The following is a 22,998-nucleotide window of genomic DNA, read 5'->3' on the forward strand; positions in this document are numbered from 1 at the left end:
AATTAAAAAAACCTGCACATTTTTGAAGTGGTTATTTATCAAGATAATTCTGACCAAGATGTAACTGAAAACAATGAAATTTCATATTCTAGAGCAATATTTACCACTGATTTTTCCTTCATTTATGTACATATACTGTTACTTAAAGAATTCACTAGACATTCTGAGATATAAATCATAAGCTATATGTATAGATCACATTGTATGAAAACAAACTAATTCTAATCTCAGAACCTACCTCTTCTCTTTATGTATGTACTCATATGCTTTCATAAGCCTTATTTTAAATTTAGATTTTTAGCTTATTGAGGGGTTTAAGGTACTATTATATAAAATATCACATTTAGCTAATGTTATTTGATTATGTTAACTAGATTGTTTTCATGCCCATTCCCTATTGTTCTATGAAGTCTTCAAGGGCAAGAATAGTGTGTCATATTTTAAAATCTTTTCATCTCCAGTACATAGTATGTAGACAATATGTTACATTAATGCATAAGGAGCAAAACAAGGATAAGTAATTTATTTAAGAGTAAGTCACAGTATAAAAATTTAGAATATATCTGAAAAATTTACAGTTGAAACAGATTTTATAAAATCACAAACTTTTATTTATTCGTTGTTCTCTTCAGATTTCTTATAATTGAACCTTACATTTCTATTCCCTTAGGATACAGAATGTTGGAGATGTTTTATTGTACTGTATGTATTTAATCCATTAAATACTTGTTGCACTACTATAAGTATATGATGTTTAGACTACACAACTTTAAAAAAATCTTTTTTGGTGTATGATGTATGTGTGCATATATACACGTATGGTGTGTGTGTGAATGCATGTATACACATGCTTTCGTGTTTGCCGATTGCAAAGTATGTCACTCAGGATAATCTTGGTCGTTGGTCTTCTACTTCAGTCTTCCATTTTGTTTGAGTCAGGGCCTTATTTGCTGCTATATATGAGGCTAGCTGGCTTGTGAGCTTCAGGGAATTCTCCTATCCCCACTTGTCATCCTACCTTAGAAACACTGGGATAACAAAATTGGCTTGGGTTCTGGAGATTTGAGCTCAGAGTCGCACGTGTGTGCAAGCACGTTACCTACTATTGATCCATCATTATACAGTATTCAGGAATACCGGACAGAATGTATTTTCGAGTTGCTATACCCATAAGCCAGATATATTGAGAACTTGAGAACTCCAGTTATTGAAATATTTACTGTGTTGTATTGATAAGCAAGGCATGATGCATTGAATGTAACCCACAAGCCAAGTACTTTATGGCTGGGTGAGACTTTAGCAATCATAAAATATTTGGGAACATTGAAGTATAGGAATTAAACCATGATCTAAACCAAATAGGCTCAAATCCTATTACCACTAAATTGTGTGATTTCAGGTGATTATTTAATCTTGTGTTTCTTTATCTTGAAAATATGGTCTATAAACAGTTCTTACCTCATAGGGTCACTATTAAGATTTAATGAGCTAATAAATGAAAATGACCTAGACATTTCCTTATACATAGTTAGCACTTAAGTATGGGCTATCATGATAATTGCTAGGATTTCAAATCCAATTATTTCCCTTAAATTTAATTTTCATTATATAAAGAAACCTAAACTGTGCATAGTTACATAACTTTTCAAGATATGTAAAAATTAGCAGTAATTCTGTGTCCTGAAAACAATATTTTTGTTTTAGTTGTTATTAGTGTGTACGCATGTATGTGTGCGTGTGTAACGCTATTGTGTGTATGACAACATATGTTTGGAAGTCAGAGGATAACTTTTGGGAGTTGATTCTCTTACCCTGGGTTCTAATAATTGAACTTGGTTTTTCAAACTTGTGCTTTCAAGTGTCTTTATCAACTGAATAATTATGTCTGCTCCAGAAACAGTAATTTTTAGAGTTGATAAGTATAATAGACTTTCTTGTTATTTTTAGTCATGTATGTGTTTGTGTGTGTGTGTCTGTCATGTGGGCTCTGGTGGAGAGGCCAGAGGCACAGGATCTCTCTAGAACTAGAGTTAATAAGCAGTTTTGAGCTGTCTGATGTGGGTGCTGGGGACTGAATTCTGGTCCTCTACAAGAGCGGTACACACTCTTAACTGCTGAGTCGTCTCTCTGTTCCTAATAGTTTTTATTATTTTTAAAGGACTCTCAGGCTTGTAGGAAATTAAAGGGAAGATAGGAGATTTCTATCTTGCCTCGTGCTTACCTTAGTATCCTCTCTTTGTCAATCATGGTCTTTATTAGAGTGCTGCATTTGATAGAATGATTCACTTTGTCCAATTAATGTCACGCAAAATGCAATCTGTACATTTATCATCCTTGATTTTGTACATTCTGTGGGTTTGAACAAAAGTATTGTCACGTCTATCTGGTCACTTTTAGATCGCGTTGAGAATGATTTTAAATTCTGAATAGTCCTCTGTGTTTCATTTATTTATCCTCTCTTCACCATAACCCCTGGAACCATTACTTTTTTTCATTATCATTTACAATTTGTCTTTTTTAGGATGTCATACAGTGGGAATCATGTAAATTGTAACCTTTTCACATTAGCTTCTTTCACTTGGTAAAAAGAATTTAAATTTCCTCCATATCTTTGCATGGCTTTGTTCTTTTTAGCACTGGAAAACATTCTGTTGTCTTGATATATCACAGACTGTCCAGTCATATAAAAAGGACATCCTGGTTATTTGCAAGTTTAGGGAACTATGACTATAGCGCCTTTAGAACAACACTGATTTTAAAAATAGATTTGTCAGTAACTGTCAGGTAGTTGTAGTATTTTCTACTGTTGCCATTAGTGAATGAGAGTTCTGGTTGCTCCACATCCTCCCCAGCATTGGTATTGTCAGTGTTTGGGTTTTGGCTATTCTAACGAGTATGTGGTGATATGTCCTTGTTTTTTTTTTTTTTTTTTTGCACTTCTTCAAGACATATGATGTGCATATTTTCATTTGCTTTTGTTTTTCCTCTTCAGTGAGGTGTCTGTTAAAGCTCTTTGCCCACTTTTTAATTTCATTGTTTGATTTCCCAGTGAGGTTAAGACATTATTTCGTATTTTAGATAATTGTCTATTACAAAATTTGTTTTCTGCAAATATTTCCTAGCTTTTCAAGGCATGTATTACCACTTTCTCTTCTGTATCCTTCATAGAGGAAAAATTGTAATTTTAATGAAGTTTAGTTTGCTAATTCTTTTCTTAAATCACACCATTAGTATTTTACTCAAAAATTTCTTCTTATAGTTTTGGAATCTTCGGGTTTTCCATTTTACAAATATTTTTCAAAGCATTTATGGTTTGTGTTTACGACACTTTTTTTTTAAATGTTGTGTTGTTCCTGCACTATGTGTTGAAAAACTGCTTTGTTCCCTTTTAAATTTCTGGCCTCCTTTTAAAATCTGTTGATGTATTTATTTATTTAGCCAGAGCCACACTGTGATGATTACATTATAGCTTTACAATAAATATGGAATTACCAGGTAGAGCAGCAAGGGGCAAGATGTGTACTAATATATTGGATGACTTTGAACTTGTTAGGCTCCTAAGGGTGATCATTAACTTGTGCTTCATCTTTCCCACCTCCTCTAAATGTGGGATTATAAACCTAAAACACTATGCCCAGTTTTAGAAAGTGCTGGGATTGAACCCAGGCTCTGTGTATGCAGGCAAGCACTCTGGCAACTGATCTACATATATCCTACCCAGTCCAGTAAGATTGTTTTTGTTATGTAATGAAATCCGCTCTGAAGTTTGAAGCACATTATACACTAAGCCACATAAAAGAGTGTTATACACTTAGTATATGTAAGATCATTGGTGCCAAATATAACGTTGAAATAAGATGCACTGTCTTACCTTTCATTTCTTGTGTGAATTCCCTTAGAAAGATTTACTCTTTTTAATGTTTTTTAAATGCATGCAAATGATATAGTCAAATGATCTAGAACAATATTAAGGAAGATGATTGTCTACACAGATACAGTAACCAGGTATGGTATACTGTAACAGCAGTTGTTTCGAAAAAATAAGGGATAATAAGAATGACTTGCAACCAGTCCTGTTTTGTGATGTTGGTCATTCTACAACTGAAAATATATTACCATTTTGGAAAAGGCACCTGGCAGTTGGCAAAGGGTGTGGGATGTACGGGGTGGGACCAGTAATATAGTTAGCACTGTTTTCCTGGAGCTAGTGTGTGTGTAAATTTGTTTAAAGATACAGGGTAAAGAGTTTCCTTTTTTTTCTTTCAAGGAAGATTTATTTAAAAGCACCAGTTTTAGTTTTTATTTCTAATAAAAGATCAAAGGTTATTTACCATAGTTTCAGATCCATATTATACAGAACCTTGTCCTGCTTGAGTGGTAACTCCTAGTGGGTTTATTTCTCTAGTATACTGTGTCTTGTATGCATTGCACCTGTTCATACAGACTGCATTACATTGTGGTGTTTGTATAGCTGGATGCTTCAAACAAGAAACCAGTCTGCTTTCTTCTCGGGCACTAGCCTATTAGCAAGTTAATTGAACTTAATTTTGTTCTTGTCTTCAATTTTGTGTATGGTCTTGGTTTATTTACTGAACAGTGATTTCTTCTTTGCAGTTATCAGTTTTGTCTGAGATCAGTTTTCCTATTGTATGGAGTCTGCTTTTTACAGTCTCCTTTAAGACTGCTCTGACTTTAAAATCATTACTAGGCTTTTGTCAGAGCAGATTTGTTGACATTTTTCTCACATTAAAAAAATAAATTTGAAAAATTGCACAAATAAGCTATGCAATTCCCTATTTCCTGCTAATATGCAAAAATGTATTTATGATAATTCCACACGTACTGTTGTGCCAGAGCTGAAACAATACATTCCTCATAATGGAGCATAAATAAAGAAGGTGGAGCCAGCTGCTTTTAAACTGTTTATTTGCAAGCAGCAATGCTATAGAGAATGTACCTTTTTCACTCTGTTAGTCTGAAATACTGAACCTGTTGCTGCATTAGACGAGTTGTATTTTGCTGGATAGGGGAAGGAGGGCTGTCTGCTGTCTGGTAGGAGGGCTTTGTCTGTGCCTTTCTCTCTCAGTTTCTTTCTGTTTTTATTTCTCTCTCTCCTCTTTCTCTCTCACTGGCTTGCTTGCTCTGTCTCTGTCTTTCTCTCTCTCTCTCTCTGCCCCCCTTCCCCTCCCTCTCTCTTGCTCTCTCTCTCTCTTCCCGTCTCTGTGGTTTGTAAGGTAGGTTGCAGTGTGTGTATATACACAACATCAAGAGCAGGAAAATGGACTCATTAGGGAGGCAGGCAGTCATTACCACTCACACTGTACTTCCAGGGAGACACCGATTATGAGAAGAGAAACTCAGCGCTGGGGAAGAAGGTAGGGGCAGACAACTTTCATAAAAACAACCCTGCCTCCTCAGTCCCCCTGTATTTATCATCTTATTTAGTCCACAGTGCTTTTATGCTTTCTTTTCTTGGATTTTAATTTCTGTTTTTAAATTGAAAGAGCTAATGCTAGCTTAAAATTTGGAACATCTATAGGAGGCCTACCCTCTACTAATTTTCCTAATTATTTAAGGGTGTGACCTTGTGATTCAGTTTTATTAGTTTAAAAAATAATTACAAACAAGTCTATTTTTCTTACTAAAGTACCAAGAAAATCAGAATCTTTCACTCTTTTAAAACAAACTCCTCCGTATGTTTGTCTCTTTGCTTTTCTTGTCTGTTTATGCAATTCCATCTGTCTGTCTATATATCATGTTGTCCTTATTTATTGCTAACTGGATTTTGTTAGTTATTTGCCAGTGAGTTTTAGCTGCAGTACCAGTGTGGTTACTACCAAAGTGAGACTCTTGTTCTTTGTTTTACATTGAAGTTTAAAGTCCATATTTACAGTTTAAATCCTTGAAGCAGGTTGCATACTTTATACCAGCATGCTTGTTTGATGACATTGGACATAAGGTGAGGGGTAGTCCTTTAAGGCGAGCAAGAATCAAATAACTATTTTTGCTGTTATATACGAAGAATTAATGCAACAGGGGGCTATATCTTCAAAGGAATTGGGGCTCTTTTCTAACTTTATTTTAGAGATGGATTGTTGCATTTATATTGATACTACTGTCGTTAGTAAGAATATATACTTTCTTAACAAGCAGTTTTTATCCTGGGACAGTTCCCTTTTAGTTTGTTTATTTATGCTTGAGGAGGGAGTATTGGGAGCTGGCCTTTTTTTTTTTTTAAACAAAGTAGAAGCTATGGAGTGTATCAGGCCATTTTGTGCAACAACTGTAAGTATTCCCTTAACAATTTTGAGATTATAAAAATGTACTTGTATTGAAAATTTGTATTTGAGGGATTCTTTTTCTTTTCTTTTTCTCATGGTGGGAAAAAAGTTATATTTTAAACTAGCTTCCATTGTTGAGGAATTTTCTAGAAAAATGTTTTTCAAAATTCTAAGGAGTAGTTAGAAAAGCTCCATTTGAAGTATACTTTTAAATAGACTTTTATTTGGGTCTGTACGAAAGTAAAACTTTTATTCATCTGATAAAAATTAAGTCAGACTGAAAGATACATAAATGTTTTCAGAAAATAGACGAGTGGTAATAGGAAATGGATTCTGATCTGTGGAGATCTTTGATAATAACAATCACCTTTTTGTAATACATTATTTATTTACTATAATGGCAGACTTTTCCCCTGTTAATTCCATTAGGCCTCTCTGACAACACAAAGAAGTCCATAAAGCAATATTCTTAACCCACCTGGGACACAAGAGCAGACTCCTCAACACATTCTCAAGGTTCAAACCTAGTAAAATGTTTATTAAAAAACCATTATTATGGAAGGGTAGTGAACTTTTGCTACTGAAAGACTTTTTGTTACCTCTTCTTTTAAAAAATTTATACTGAGACTTTTAATTTAGTTATTTTTCTCCACTGTCTTTTCAGCTGGAAAGGAGCAGTATATACCTGAAGTGCATTCAGTCAGGTCCTTCCAGAGGTTGCTTTCTTCCAGGGTCCACGGAAAGTTTAGGGGGAGTCTGTAGGAAGTATGTGTTAACATTGTGCATGATAATTGGGGTTTTGAAGAGAATTTATCCCAGTTTAGACTGATCCAAAAATTTGTTTTAAAACTAAAAGGTCAGAAATGTGTTTGTCCCATGCACCTGCTATTTTTGGCATTATCACTGGGAATTATCTGAGATGCTCTTTTAAACAAAAGAAATCTTTCATATATCCTTTGATCAATTGCTTTAATGTTCATGCATATTTATGGAAATATTACTGTATATGTATACAATTCATATTTATATGGATCAAAGAATCACAAATCCATTGCTGGTATAATTTAAATATTTCACATTGTGTTTTTACATTACCCACAAGTAAACACCAAATGCAGCAACTCTCAAAAGAAAATGGAAAAGGAAAATTTTAGTCATTTCTGTGGTGGTTTTAATTTTTAGAGTGTGTTTTCTTTTGCATTATAATTCTTGGTTGGCCTTCAGTAAATTGAAAATATTTTTAGTATGAAAAATAATCTTGCCCTTTTCTGGGAGGAACTGTCACAATCTAAATACTGCAGGACATTGTAAAATGTGCATAAGTAAACTTAAAGCCAGTGCCCTCTGCTGCACAAGGATTTGGAAAGCTGAAAGCCTTGCGTCACAGGAGGGCTAGAGAGTGCCAGAAAAATTCATTAACCAGGCTTGCTGGCTTTGGTGGGCTCATCTTCCTGTTTAGGTCCCAAAGCCTGACACTGTCAGGTCACAGTGTGTTTCATTTTAATGTTGGAGCAGACAGTTATCTAACACACCCACATGAGGAAGTTCTCTAAAGCAGTTATTTCATGCTTTGCCATGCCCTGTAGCTAAAACAATTTGGTATTGAGTGACGTGTGTGTGCTTTTTAACTCCTATCGGATGAAAATCAGCTTTGGTCTTTGAAAAGCACCCAGACAGTGGAATGCCAAACAGTATGATTCAAATGCTAAGCACATGCCAGTTTAAACTTTTTAATTTTTTTAACTGAGGGACGAATCAGATTATTTTTAATAGAAAGACTGTGATTTCCTGCATCATACTCAATAGGGTCTCAAAAATCGCAGATACTTTTTCTTCATGTTTTTTTCCTGCAGAAGCCTGTATTCGTCAGAGGGAAGCAGCTGCATACTTTCTCCCTGAAACGTTAACAAATAAATGGCATTCCTGTTTATTTATCTATTTTTGAATTTTAATGATTAGTCGTCGTGCTAATTAACAAATTCCTGTATTCATAAAATCTGGCACTATATAAATAACCAATTGTGTGATTATCTACACATGTTCTGGCATTCTATAAATATAGAAATTATTGGTGGATGTGTTCGTGGACTTACCCAACCCTGAGTAGTGGCTGGTTATACTGTCTCATAGGAAGCCAAATTCAGGCCCGAGCAACGTGTTGCTCCGAGGTTGGCAAGGTGCATGGAGGCAGCATCTGGCTCCTGTGCTCACTGTAATCTTTTCTGGCAAAGGGAGGTCTGCTGCTGACATTTTTTGAATGCTACTAGTCCAGCCTTCTTCAGCTGCAAGGGTGGCCTCTTGAGAGTAGCTGTTGATAATGGGCATTGGAGCTGCCCTACCTTGGAGCTACTTAAAAATATATAAGTTACGTTTTTTTTTTTTTTTTTTTTTTTTTGTTGTTGTTCGTTTGCTTTGTTTGTTTGTTTGTTTTTGTTTTAATTTCTATTTAAAAAAAGCCATTCCAACTTTTTTGAGTGGTAAGGAGCTCAGCTAGTTTAAGTCACGTAGTATTGAAAAGTCTAAGTAGTTTTACTTATTGACTTTATAAATTACAAGCAAGTTTTAGAAATTGGTTATCACAAAGAAACAGGTTATCTTACAGACTGTCCACACTGTCAGTTGTGTAAAGTGTATATGCAAGTGCCCCCCCTCCGCGCGCTTAAAAATAATTTAAAAAATAATTTTAAATTAGCTTACATAGTAGAAGGTTTCCTTATGATTTTTTGGTCCATACTTAGTTTTGGTTGGCTTGTGACTCTGAGAACTTGCAGAGTTCCTTACCTAGTTTTTCTGTGTGCCTATGTATTCATGTGCCAGCACCACAGTTATAATTAAGCAGTCTGTTCTTTGCTTAGATTTTGAGGCCTTTTTTTCATTTTATATGAGACATTTTGCTATTTTATATAATCACTTAATTAACAAGCCACTTTTCATTTGTGACTGAAAATCTAAAGACTACATGCATATTCTACAAATTCTAGAAAATGTATGACTTCTGTTGTCCTGTTACATAAATATTTATATACCAATATTGATATCTATTGTATTTATTTAATGTACCAAGAATATTTCTGAGCTATTTTAGAAACAGTAGTAGAGGCGATTTTCCGATGCTGTAAGAAGAAATAGTGCCACCTACCTGTTCTTAGTGCCATGTGTGTGGAAGCCACTACGATAGGCGTGTTCAAAGCAGCACTTAGGAGCGTATCAGAAGTGGGGCTCTTCTGTGACTCTGCCTCTTCCTACAGTAACACTGTCATGGTCAGGTGTCCTGCTGCTTGTGCACTCAGCTGAGGGAAATTATCGTTGACTTTTGGGTTCATAACCTTTCTTGTACTCCAGGATCAAGCTCTTTGGTGATTCTGCAGTTCACTTGAAAGTAATCAGCTTGAGGACATGGAACTTTTGCCTTTTTGGAATCTTGACACTCAACTGAAACTCCAGGCGGGTGTTTTGTAGTTCTGTTAAGCAATGAAACTCTTATGTAAGCACTTTAACTCAGACAAACTTAGCCACTGACTTCCAAGTTAGGGTTAGAGCAGGGACAGTTGAGCAGTTCATACAGTTGTCAGATGGGGACCGAACATATTCTAATTAATTCTGAATATCTTTGCTTTCCTTTGAAGCTGACTGTAAAGATGCTGACTATTATATCCTGTTTGCCTTTTTGATATTAGAAGTAACTTTGGTCTCCAGATATGATGATGAATTTAGTGTTCATATTTCATGTTATGCAGTTAAGTATCAAGAATTTATTTGAAACATTCTTATATTAAACTACTAATGTCAGGAGTTATATTGAAAATAATTTATATATAGTAGAATTGCAGTTTTTGAAGGCTAAAACAATGCTCAATAAATTGAAACCATACAGGTACAAATGGTAATAATTATAAATTACATATAGTATTATTTTGCCCTTAAACTCACTGTGAACCTTTTTTGAAACCATTAATTTTGTTACATAAATTTTAACAGTTATAAGGTTTAGTTTTCTCTTTTTATTAGATTATCATATGCTTTTGTTTTAGTTCTCCTTTAAATATATCCTGTGAATTTACAATCCAATTGTGACTTCTTGTTGTGGATTCGTTTTGGAGTTTGAACTTACAAACAAATTAATGTAACTGAAAAGAATTAAAGGAGTGTTTCAATTAGTGTAGGCATGCCACCTTAGCAATTAGTAAACAAACAAAAAGCTAGCAGAATACTTATTCACTTTATATAACTTTTTGGTTCCTGTATACATGTATGAAAACTGTATGACTGTCATTTTAAATAAAAACACTTTTCTAGACATCCTTTCTTTTGTTGGCTAATTAGAAGTTAGGCAAATACTGTTGGAAGGGCTGGCCTGCTTTACACTATTTGTTGTTGTTTGTTTTATTTTTAAATATTGGGCACACTAAATTTCCTCTTGATTCAGTAAATATACTCCTTTCTTGTACATACTTCCTACTGTCTTTATATTCCTGGTTGTATAGTCTTACTACCATGGTTCTAGACAGGACAAAAAGAATTACAATACTTATAACATTTTCTGGATTCTTACATCAGCAGTGAACTTCATTCCCTTATTTTATCCCTACAAGGGAAAGAAATAGGTGTGATTAAAAGTAAATGAAGATAAATTGAGATAGTATAAGTAATACTGATGGTGGATGGAGTAGGTGAAGAAAAGAACTCTGTCCAATTTTGGTAAAAACCATTTGACCCATCCCTGCAGCTTTTGTTTTTGTCCTTCTCAAGCAGATAGATGTAAATATTCCATTTATCCCAGGACAGATTCTAGTGGTGCCACCAAAACAAGGTCATAGAAGTCAAAACATCTCACATTGCAGTATTCTCAGTGCCATGCTTCTTTTTGTCCTTTAATCCTTGGGTTTTGAGTTGTGAGCAGATTTTTATATTGGTGAACAGATTCATTTGTTTTTGTAAGAAGTCTTCCTAACAAAGCCTTTTCCAAGCCTGTGCTGAAGCAGTACCATGAGCTGAATGAAGTTGAGGGAACTGATCTCCTAAGTTTGTGTGTGCTTCCTCTTAAAGTCAAAGGATTTTATATAAATGAACAACAAAACACCCTCTAAACTTTGCGGCCCACAAAATGGGTTCAGGTTTTGTTTTCCATAATGGCTTTATGAAACCAATTTTTAATAGCTCATACTACCCGGTATCCAGCCCATTTGGTGGTTTTCTTTGTAAATATTGAATAGATATGAATAATTTTTTAGTTTTAATAAAAATTATACTCTCATATTCTCATTATACCCACCAGCAAGAAGATACTCTAGGTCTTACAATAGTTTCATTCTACTGAGTGAACTTGAAATATATGAACAAGAATTTGGAACTGATTTTTTCTTGGTATGTTGTGAGAAACTCTACGGTTTCCTACAAAAAGCTTTTGCTCAGTAATCAGGTATTAATTAATGCAAAAAAGAAAGATTTAAAGTGGCTAAATCTGGAGGCCTTGTTTCTGATTCTGACTGATTTTAAAGAGGACATAATTTCTTTTTTGCAGTTTCTTTGAAAGTAAAACAGAGTAAATATTTCTCTAATTGTTTTAGGTAGCTATGTCTGTAAGTCTATCTGTTCATATTTTCTGTTTATGAGTTAAAAGTGTATGGAGGAAGTTTGAGTTGGTAATGAAGGAAGAATAAAAGAATCCTGTGTGGTCTCAGAGAGCATAACATTTTAACTTTAAGGTGGTGGTTATCGGGGTAAGTAAGTGTCACAATATATTATTGGTCTTCTTTAATGATTCAGTGATTGCAATAAACCAAAAAGTGTTTTTTTTGTCAGGGTAAAGAACTTAATAGTCTGTGGGTGGTTTGATAAAAGACAATTTTTAACTAAATGAAGTGCAACATGGCTTCTATGGCTCCACTCCTTCCCACTGGCCACTAGATGGAGAGACGGTCCATGTCCACAGTTTGTCCCTGGTAAACAGCTCAGTCATGAGTTTCTATTGGTAAAGTCGAACTGTATGCCTTTGGACATTTTTCTGAACCTCAGACATGACATTTTGGAAACGCCATCAGAGAGTATGTTGTCTTCTATAAAAGCTTGATGTAATTTTCATGAAATTCAAAGTGATTTGCTCTTCTTTAAGCCCCTGCAAATGCTGACAGACACAGGAGGCTGGCCAGTATTACAACTCTGGTTTTAACTGCCACAATAGAGCCTTTTGCCTCTTTCAAATTTGTCCCTTTAGAAAGGGCCCTGAAATGAATGTCAGCACGACAGTGCCACCTTGTGTCCCCGTTGCTGTTAGAGTAACTAATGCATGAGTCACTGAAAAGGAAAGAACTGGACATTCACAAAAATTTTGCAAAGTATTGTAAGCTTAGATTTTGCATTGTTACAAAAATCCTTGTAAAGTGTTTTAGTATGCTTGAGAGTTCTTTTCTTTCTTTAAAAAAAAACTTTTATTCTTTCATACATTGTATCCCAAACGGTTTCCCCTCCCTCTACTTTTCCCAGTCCCTCCCTACACCTTCCCTCTTCCCCACAACTCCTCCTCTGTTTCCCTTCAAAACTAAACAATAAAACAAAAACAAAAAGCAAACAACAAAAAAACAAACAAAAACAAAAAGTACAGGTCTCCCAGGGAAATCCATGGAATATGGCCTAACAAGATACAATAAGACTCATGAGATACACCCTCATTTCAAGGCTGAGCATGGCAGCCCAATAGGAGGAAAAGGGTCCCACATTCAGGCATACTCAAGGAAATGTTAGTATCTGTGTGTTTCCCCTCTCTCATACTGGTGTATGTTAAAAATTCTTTTAAAATGCTGAGTGCAGAGAGGGATGTGCTGAGAATTAGAAATGAAGAAGATAATGCATAAGAGAGATTTTCTCTTAGTTCTTACCACTTGTAAAGCTGAAATTCAGCATACCGGACAGTGAGATATTTTCTCCTTTGAATTCTGATGGGAACTTTTATATGCGTCACTTTTAATACCACTCTTCACATTGGATTGCCATTGTTTCTAAGCATATATGAAGTATAAGCCCTGAGTTGGAGATTGAGGCTTATGTATTAACTGTCATTCTAGAACTTTTTATGGCATACAGAATTGTCAGTTAGTTACTTAAGATCCACATGAATACTTACCACTGGTTAGTGTATGACATATGCATCTCTCTCTCTCTCTCTCTCTCTCTCTCTCTCTCTCTCTCTCTCTCTCTGACACACACACACACACACACACACACACACACACACACACACTACCCCCCTAAGTTTTAAATGATTTTCTTTTTTGGAAAAACACCTTTTGTCTTACCTCCTTTTCAAACAAATTCTTTATATCTTTACTTCCTTTTGGTATTAAAATGACCTTTTCTTTTTTTGCTTGGGAAAACTACTCCGGACTGTGTGTTGTGGTTGACTGTGGAGTCAGCACTCAGTTTCTAATTCTAGCTTCACCACTGACTTACTGTGCTAATGTCGATGAGATTGACCCTCTTATGTCAATTTCCAGGACATAAAATCAGTTTGCATTATCCTTGTACCTCTGGGGTCTTAGTTTTTGGATTAACACCGTAGCTAAAAGTTGAAAATATGAGTTTGTTATCTCATAATTTAAAAGAGAAAACTCTTATAGGGGTTATATTTGATATGAGCAAGGCAATTATATTTGAGGGATATTCCAAGGTTTTGCTTTTTATTAAATATTTAGTTTGGTTGATTGGGCTACCACCATCTTTCTGTGCATTAGTTATAAAGTAAGTCAAGTAGAATAAATTTAAAGAATAAGATAAACGTGTTGCTATAGAATTATAGACTACTTGTAACCTACACATTATTTTTATGTTTTATTTATAATATTTAAAAGTCAGTGTTAAGTTTTAAGTTTCACATGTTTTTGTATGAATTTTACACCTAGGTTCTCAGTCCAAATATCTCTGAAAATACAACAAAATTATGATTGGATAATTTGCTTAATTTCTTAAATTTGACTTCATAATTTTTAAAAAAGTAATAGTAGATTCTGCCTTTCCTCTAACCCCTCATAAGATTGTTGTGAGAGTTAAATGAGTTCATGCTATAAAGTTTTGGTGAGCAGTAAAAGGAGTGTACAGATACTAGTGATAGTCACTGCCATTACTGCTGTAATCAAAGGGATAGATAATAAAATCTAAGTCAAAGCAAAACACACCACTTAAGAACTTTAAAATTTGTGGTATTTCTTAGCCAGGTTGCTTCTCTGAGGCAGCAGATGCTTTAAAGATGTTCTTGAAATTTTCTGTATTTTATTTTAATAACTAATAATTTTTATATTTAGGCTAAAATTATTTCTTAAATAACTTTTTAAACCTATCATTCACAAGTTATTTTTTGATCATGGTATTTATTAAGTATATAATTTTTAAAAATTACTATGGAACCAATTACTATGGAAAATGTTTTCTTTTTGGTATTGCATTATTATGCTATCGTTCATAGGTTTTTAAGCATTGGAGTGCATAATAATTGCCCTAAGGCATTTCTTAAAATTTAGCTTCCCGTTGGTGGTGGTAGAGCACACCTTTAATCCCAGCACTTGAGAGGCAGAAGCAGGTGGATCTCTGTGAGTTCAAGGCCAGCCTGGTCTGCAAGAGCTAGTTCCAGGTCAGGCAGCAAAGCTGTAACAAAGAAACCCTGTCTTGAACAGCAACAAAAACAACAAAATCCAACCAATCAAAAAACAAAACAAAACAAAACAAACAAACAAACAAAAACAGAAAAAGAAAAAAAATTCAGCTTCTTAAGCTCCAGTCCCAATAATTGTGGAAATCGGGGATCCTACATTGTAACTGGTCCAAACACTTTAGGAAAAGGTCAGTTGAGTTTTATGTCATCTACATATAGCCACATCTGCATCACTTTCAGCAAGTATGTTTTTTCTAGATTTCTAGACCCTGTTTTTAGATCCCATTAATCAATATTTGGATATATATATATTTTGACCAAAGCTACTCCATCATTTTTTTTGTGACAAACCTTGAGAATGACTGCTTTTTTAAGGTGTGATGTTACAGTATGTTTATGGTTGCATCAAATTTATGACTCTTTAACTAAACTCAGACATATTTTGCATGTAGAAGACTAGAGTCAGTACTGCCATGTATGGAAAATTGCCTTATAGTCTAAATATTCAGGAAGAAGGGCAATACTTATTGTTTTTCACATAAATTGCTTAACTTAGTCTTTACCTACAAGTCTGTGTAGGCAAAGATTAAAAACCTTCAGTGATATTCTGCCTATGCTTCAGATAAAAGACTCTATATAGAATGCATTGCAAAGCTCATTGACAGCTGAATATGTCATAGTTAAGATTCAGAGTCAGTGTTCTTTCCACCATATCACATCATTTTTCCCAATTCAATGAATCTTTATCAAATTCCCATTATGGTAAGTGTTAGTGTCTAATTTTGGGAGGCAAAAAAGTATATTAATTAAATTTTTATTTTTCCATTGAAAATGATTTCTGGCTAGAGGTAGAAATAAAGTGACAGTAGTCAAAAGGAGCCTACTTAATTCTACTAGCTGTAATTATTGAGTTCTTAAATAGCCTTGCCTATGGGCTCTGTAACCCCTCTACCTTCATTATGAAGTGTTTCCTAATAGAGGAGGAAAGCTAGACTTGTAACTCTTAACTGATTCACACACAATTGCATATCTAGTAAGTGACAGAACTTAGTTTAAATACTGGTTCAATGTATTGTTGGTAGCAAAGTTAGTGCTCATAATATATCATTAATGACTTTACAGTTACTTTCCAGAATTAGGTTACACCTCCATTTGTCAAACACAAGTCACTAAATGCTAATAAACTTTGTAGAGTGTAAGTTTGTTTCCTTTATAGGCAACATACCATCTTGCCACATTGAATGAGTTCAGAAATTTCTTTCTTTAATCTGTAAAGTATGAATTACATTGTAATACAATAGGGAAACCAGTTGAAATGAACAGCCTTTTGTTTATTTTTTAGTGTTAAATTTCTTTAATGGTACATTATTTGAATGAAAATTTAAATCTTGCCCAATATAATAAGCTAAGATACACACAAAATCTGTAGTATATCTGTTATTATCAGTCTTAAAATAACTAATTTATCTTTAAAGTACAATGTGTTAATAGAACCAGCGTATTAACAGCTCTATACAGTTAAAGTATCTGACCATGGAACATTCCAAATGTTCCTGTTTGAAAAAGAAAGTCTCTGAATAAGTGACAGCCAGAATGCACAGTGTGGCATGCAAATTTGTATATTTCACACTTACCTTTGTATAAATTGCTAAACATGTAGTGTTTATTCATTTTTACAGACTTAATAATAGAATAGTCACAGTGTAAAGAAACTCTGCTGTATATCATCTATGTTTAATCATAATTTTATAAATTAAGATACTCGTATAATTTGGGAAAATTTTAATGACAACGTAATTTGTATATTAAAATTTTGTGTATTTATGTATATAAAGAGTCACAGAATTACTAAGTAGGGGAATGTGATCTTTTGTTTAGAAGACTTTCAAAGTTTTGGGGAGTTGGGTTACCTTTGAATTTCTAAGATTGGCCTTTTCTCAAATGCCATTCTTCTAAAGTATCATCTAGGGAAGAACAAGGGTGAGATCTTAAAATTAACAAGTTTACCTACTCATTTTTTCAAATATAAATATTAAAACCTCATTTTGTAGAAAGTCAAATTTAGCAACAGAGCATGAATTGGAAAAATTTGTCAGTGATTTATTTAAGCTCCACAGGGAAAATCCTGTAGGGTCTTTGAATATCCTAAATTTATTTTTATTTGAGACCAGCTTAAAGGGTGTGTCTATCCTGAAACAGTTCTCCATTTTTTTCTGAGGAAAATTCCAGAGGAGCTAGTAGTGGGAGGTAGTGTACCAACAATGACCCTTTTGGCGCCAAATAAGCACTTTAGCAGAACTCACTCCTTCCCATTCCTTAAACCAAAGCATGTCTTGTCCAGTGGGTATGTTGAATTTAGACAGCTAATTTTATTTCTTTGCAAACACACAGGAGTCAGAAAACTTGAGGTGGGTAGGTACTACTGATAGCATGGCGGTGAGGTTGGCTCAGAATGAAGAAAATGCCAAAGATTCTAGCCAGTATAGGGATGTGGGAAGCAATCAGTATCTGAAAATGCTTCACAGACTTCTTGCTTCATAGATTATGAAGGAGAAGTTAAAATAGGTAAAATGACTAGTTACAGTTATACACAGCAGTTTCTGTTTAGCGAGAAAATTGCTCAGCCTAGTTCCTTTGTTGGTCAAGAGATGCTAAATCTCTGCACCTCCTTCCTTTCCTCTGTTTCTCCTATTGCTGTACTATCTAAACATTGTCATGATGATAGTCCCAGGCTTAGAGGTTGGTTGCAGGTACATTTAGAGCACTAAGGGCATTGATAGCAAGCTCATCTGTAAAAGGCCAGTGTACATCCTTGTAGTATGTGCGTCTCTCTCTTTTATTTGGATCATATATGTAATAATCGTGGAGCTAGAAACAGAACATGTTGTTGAATAAGTAGATACTGTGTACATGGCAGAGATCTAAGTATGGAATATGTGATGACCACATATTATAAGGTTTAAAAAGCAGCTTTCTAATCATGGGTGATGACAGGGTTTTGAAGCAAACCTAGAGTAGAATTTTCTATTAAATTGATACCGTTATATGGATTTAGGGTAGAAACAATCAAACTACCTCAGATATCTCCTCTGCTTAAACATTGTGGGAAAATTTCTTCTTGGTTCTAGTCTTACCTGTTAAGGATGGATATATTAGTCAACTTCTCACTGTTATAGTGAATATAAAAATCTGTGGATGTTGTAGGGTCTGAGCAGTAGCATCATATTTAATTTTAATGCCACTTTAGTTTCTGTGTACCAAATGAAACTAAAAGCTGAGTTTTATCTGGTCACCAGAAGCTAATAAAATAACCACATGGAAGGACTGAAAGGGGATGGTTCACACATAGTCCAGTACACTCACCAGACTTCCAGCTTTGCTTAGTGAATGTATGAGTTATTCCCGAACCTCAATGCAGATCAGGTAGATGACTCTCATACTCTGCCCACAGCTTTGTATTCTAGTCTAAGAGTTGAAATTGATTAGTTGAGGCCAAAAGCAGCCATACATTTGATCCACCAAATGTGTCCTGTTTGCAAATCCCTCCTAGTTTCTGTGTGGGGCCTGCTGAAAACTTTGTTGTGTTTTCCTGTCACAGCAAAAGAGTCAATAGCCGCAGCATGCAGAGGCCGATGGTTAGGATGGGAGGCTTTGTTAGAAGTAGAACACAGTTTTCCCACGTTATGTTTAAATTCATACCAACTGTTAGGAAATCAAATGTGGTTCTGTAAGAAATATATTCTAGAATGCTTAAGCTAGGAGCAGCTAAAACTAGAAGTAACCACATAATATCTTCTAAGAATTTTATTTTCCACTCCCAAGACATTTTCGTTTAGACTTCATCTTTTTAAACCTTCAAAAAAAAAAAAAAAAAAAAAAGAAATTGACAGCCTTAAGGTGACAGTAGCCTACAAGCTATAAGATTATAGTTGGTGCAGATTGGGTGTTCTCGGGGACAGATAAATATGCTTTTATCGACTGCAAATAAATTGTTTAGTTAAAGTTCCAGAGAAAAATAAATACTTATTCTTAAGAAGTTATTTATGAATAATTTAGGATGGAAAAAGAAGTAGTAGTTCAAAATTTTTCTTATACAGCTTAAAAAAGTATGAGCTCAAATTTGTGTGAGGGAGGAAGAGAATATTTTATTAATTGACATCTAAATATGCAGCTCCAAGTTTGTAGACATCTTTCTAAACCAGGATATAAAGACTGTAGAAAAAGGTTCTTGTTTGGAAATTACATTTCATGTGACTAAAACCACTAAAGAAGTTTCTTGTTATAATAAGGTAAAAATGGTTACCAAAGAAACAAAAGTTTCTTATCACTTGGCCTGAGGCAAATGTGACATATTAAGCTTAAAATGAATTCTCATCTCAGGAGTACACACAACTCTTATTAATGTCTTGGAAATTATGCACACATAGGAAAAAATGAATACCATTTTAGAGATACATTTTAGAAAGCAACCATTGGGGTGCAGATGCTGTAATATGTAATGTAGATATGTTAGCCTCAGTGAGATTTTGCTATTTTACCTTTTTTACTGAGACTTAACATTGTGCAGAACGATTTGTTTTTGTCTTAAAAGGGGCCTTTCTTTTCATGGTAGCTAGGTTCCCGATGGTTTGAAAGAGTTAATGTAGTTTCCAAGAGTGCCCAACTTCCTTCCAGGGAGTAGAGTGCATGTGAGCTAGTCTGGCTCCAGGATATTTGTTCACATCCCAAAACCAATTTGGCACAACTTAAAATGTCTGCTAGGCAGAGGATTCAGTGTTGTTAGGCCACGCAATTAGTGCTTTATTTCATGAGCACTAAATTCACCCAGTAGTGTTTTGTTTTAAAGAAGAGCCTGAAATTCACAATAACGGGTTTCATTTATCAGAGCCATATGGGACTCACCATCTTTGGATATATTTGTAAGGCTTTCACAAAGAAGAATCCTGAGGCATCTCAGATTTCACGGATTGGAGGGCAATCTGGATGAGGATCGGTTTTGGAAATGATGAACTATCCTTTTATATGTACTCTCCAGTTTCAGTAATCCTTGAGAAGGTCCCAAAAGCCAGGAAAGAGTTAAGTAAGCCTCAGCTTATTAGCTTTACTGGACAATAAAGACTATGGTTTTTATTCTCAGATCTGGTTCAAATGCCAAGTGTACCTTTGATGTCGAAATTTGGCCACCTAATCTCTGTAGTTGTGATGTGGCCTCTGTGAGTGAGAGGGGAGGTTGGTTCTAAGTCTCAGCCTGTTTTTTTGTTTTTTGTTTTCCACTTTCTGCTGGTTTGGTCTTGGTTATATGTCAGTGGGTTGCTGGGAAGCTCTAAGTAATAGAGTGAACTGAAAGTTTAACCGTGGTGCTTTTATAAGTTATAACTCAACATCATTTCTGTGCTGCCTCTTCCTTTCCCTAATTGTGATAATTGAGGGGTTCCTGAAAATGTTAATGTAAATTGATTTTTAAATAAGTTTCTTCGTCACTGATCTGTAAATTTAGATGTTTTTCATAAGATATTCCTTCTGTGGTTCACTTGCCTATCATTTTATTGTTTCATATTTTATTTGGCTACTGATGTCCTGTAAGCAAATATGTAAGAATTCTTTAGTTAAAATAAATGTTTTGAAGTATTGAGTACTGACATGTAATAATGACAACCATTAATTTTATTATAACATCTTCAGATTTTTAAAATTTTTGGTTGTTTAGGCTTATTTATTTATTGTTTGGGAGCACTCTTGGTACTGACTGATAAATTTGGCCAAATTTGAATCTGTCACAATTGCTGCTGCCTGTTGAAACCTATATAAACTTTATGAGAGTGGTGATTTCAACTTTTAAGTTGTTATTGTAAATTGGACATCACTTGGGATGACTTTTGTTCATTTTAGATATTAATTCTATTGAATTTGCCTTTAGTTTTCTGTCATTGAATTTATGTTAATGATTTAAATACTTCACTAGTTAACAGTCTTTTTATTGACATGCTTTAGGTTTCTCAGAGAATGGTCACTAATTTTTTCAGTTATAAACATGTTGAATAAAACTAACTTATTTACTCTTTATTCATATTGATTTACATCTTAAATACTATTTTATAAGGAGTGAAAAACCTCCTTCCCATTTCTTTGCTAATGTGTATTATATTGGACAAGCACAGTAGTTAGATTTTTATGACATAGCACATCTGGAGTGGGCACACATGTTTTGCTATGGTTTGTTTACTCATATTATATAGGTCAATGAGGCTGCTGAAAAATAGATAGAAAATTGGAATCATATAATAAATTATAAATGCTAAAATCAACTGAAGCATTAATTGTGCTGGATGTTTGACTGTCTCCTTTCTCCCTCTATTTTATTCTTAGTCAGATGTTCTCAATTAGAAGTGTACAGTGAATTATTAAAAATTCTTAAAATTAAGCTTTATTAATTTTCCTCTTTCAAAAAATGATAGGTATTATGAACCAAAGAGACATTATTTTTCTCACTCAGAATTTTATTATGAACTAAAAATGAACTCTGTTAGTGCTTGGAATTTTATATAAGGAATTCTGAATATTCCCGTTGTGAAAGCAGTAAAGGATTTGGGATAGTTGTCAACAACAACGGGAGTTAAAAATGGTACAGAGACTCGAGGTTAGAATATACAGCTGTAGATAAGTGGTGTTTTACAATACTTTGGAGTTAGTATTGCAGTACAGGCTGAGGGGATAAGATAGGCACTTGGGGTAAAAAATATGTAGATGTAGTGTGGTGATCAGAGATCTATTACTGATGACTCTCCCTAGTGAAGGACACAGAGGATAACAAGGAAATTATTCAATGGAGTGTATATGTAGTTGATAAAATATTTGAATGATGAGAAGACAGTGTTAAGCAAAAAAAAATAAGGATTATATGTTGTTTTATGTCTGTAATGGCCAAGTTTTCTGCGTTTACTTTGAGGTTCTCTGGTAGAGATGAGTGAGTGACTCTTTGATGTAATTAATGCTAATCATATAAATAGGATCACAAATCATTAGTATTAAATAATTTTATTTGCTTGTGATGACAGACCTGTTGAAGTTTAACGTGTGGTCAGTTTATGTTCATACTTTATAATAAGAGTAAAGTTTATGTCATTTTGTTCAAGTTATGTTTACATGGGGCAGATGTGTAGGACGCGTGCCCATATGGGCACATTTACGGAATGGTTACCTCTGGCTCCTAAGTCTGTTGTCTTTTTTGTCTAAATTTTGCTTTATCTCCATCCCTGTCACTGAATTTCTTCTGTGTGGAAAATGAATGCTTGACCTCATCAGTTTACATCTTTATTTCTTTTTATGTTATTTTGTCCTCAGTTTGATTTCACTTCAAGAATTAAGGCTCAAATATGATGAGTTTTAGTTCTCACACTCAAGAAGTCTTCCTTTTTCTTTACTGTTCACCGTTTGTCCATATGTTTGCTGATCCCCCAATAGGCTGTTCAGTGAGACAGCCGTTTACTATCTGTGAGTGTGTGTGTGTGTGGTGTGTGTGTGTGTGTGAAATTAGCTAATTGGTGTTAGCAGAAATATTTTCACATGTTTTATAAGCAAAGTGCAGCAAGGTATATAAATGTAGATGTGATCCAGACACGCGCACGCTCACGACTGTCACTGCTCATGCATAGGCGCTCAGAAGTAATTAATGTTAATAAGATTTTAATGTGCTTGTGAGATCATAATGAGGAGAAATGAATGCTCTGATTAGGAAAAGGTAACTATGTGTGTGTTTTGGCTTAGAACAAGATTTCAATTTTTATAAACCGCAATTTTAGAACTTGTTTGTGATTGCATCAATTGGTTTTTATTTTCAAATTAGAGGTCTGTTTAGCCATTTGAATGATTAACCAAATAAATGGGTGAAACCCTGATCATAAGGAATAGTGCAGGTTTTCATTTGCAAGGCAGTGTAACTGTGCAGCAAGGCTGTGTTGTCTTTTGCCACTGCACCCAGTTTAACATCACTTAAGAGAAACAAAACAAAAAACCCTTTTCAGAAGCCACTTGTGGAGACAGTGCTTAGCTTTATAAATGTAGATGTCGTCTATGTGC

At 34.5% G+C, this 22,998-nt stretch overlaps 1 protein-coding gene across 6 annotated transcripts in view; it reads left to right on the top strand.

Moving 5' to 3' along the window:
- Zbtb20 (zinc finger and BTB domain containing 20) overlaps positions 1-22,998 on the top strand; it is a 795,981-nt gene that overhangs the window by 36,013 nt on the left and 736,970 nt on the right. Inside the window, exon 1 of one of the 6 annotated variants that reach the window (XM_057764032.1) lies at positions 5,257-5,375. The exons of the other annotated variants lie outside the window; for them this stretch is intronic. The gene's annotated coding sequence lies outside the window, so the exon portion shown is untranslated. Of the gene's footprint in view, positions 1-5,256; positions 5,376-22,998 lie in introns of those variants that run through there. 6 annotated transcript variants of the gene reach the window in all.

The sequence above is a fragment of the Chionomys nivalis genome, chromosome 3 (assembly GCF_950005125.1).
Source record: "Chionomys nivalis chromosome 3, mChiNiv1.1, whole genome shotgun sequence".
Lineage (NCBI taxonomy): Eukaryota > Metazoa > Chordata > Mammalia > Rodentia > Cricetidae > Chionomys > Chionomys nivalis.